Here is a 618-nt window from a genome sequence, read left to right on the forward strand (position 1 = left end):
AAGGTTCATGGCAAAATCCTATTCTTCGATTAGGCTTAATCATGGAATGCGAATTTTCGACTGAAATGTTGCAACTAAGAAGATCGTGGATTTTAGATTGTTCAATATATACCGGGAGAGCGAAACGCGACGCCATCACTCTCGAAGTTGCATAACTTTGGCAAAAGGTTCGATACACCTCTCTCATTGAAGAGAACTCTCGAGAGATGTACAAAAATATTCTTGCGCAACGCGAGCACGACGTGTACGCGCAAAATTATAGTCCGGCATTCACGCAACGACGCGTGATATGATAAATAGAATATTATTTATCGGGAATTTTTGTGCCGCGAAAAGTGACGGAGTGTGAGTCGTGATCGTCGTACTATACTCTGATTTATCTCTTAACACTTTTACCGATTAAAATTTAACGAGGACAAATTCTCCGAGATCGAGACTTCACGGATTAAACGTTAATTAATTCGCATATCATCCTGATTTATCTGTTATCTCCTTTCATTCGCAAAAATTGATAGACAAGATATATTGCTCAAACATCTCGAAGAAAAAGAAGCTTTATTTTTTTTATTATTCTCTTTAGCGTAAAATATATAAAAATTTACTTTTAAAAAAAAAAAA

Source organism: Formica exsecta, unplaced genomic scaffold (genome assembly GCF_003651465.1).
Source record: "Formica exsecta isolate Colony F162 unplaced genomic scaffold, ASM365146v1 scaffold35, whole genome shotgun sequence".
NCBI classification, from domain to species: Eukaryota; Metazoa; Arthropoda; class Insecta; order Hymenoptera; family Formicidae; genus Formica; species Formica exsecta.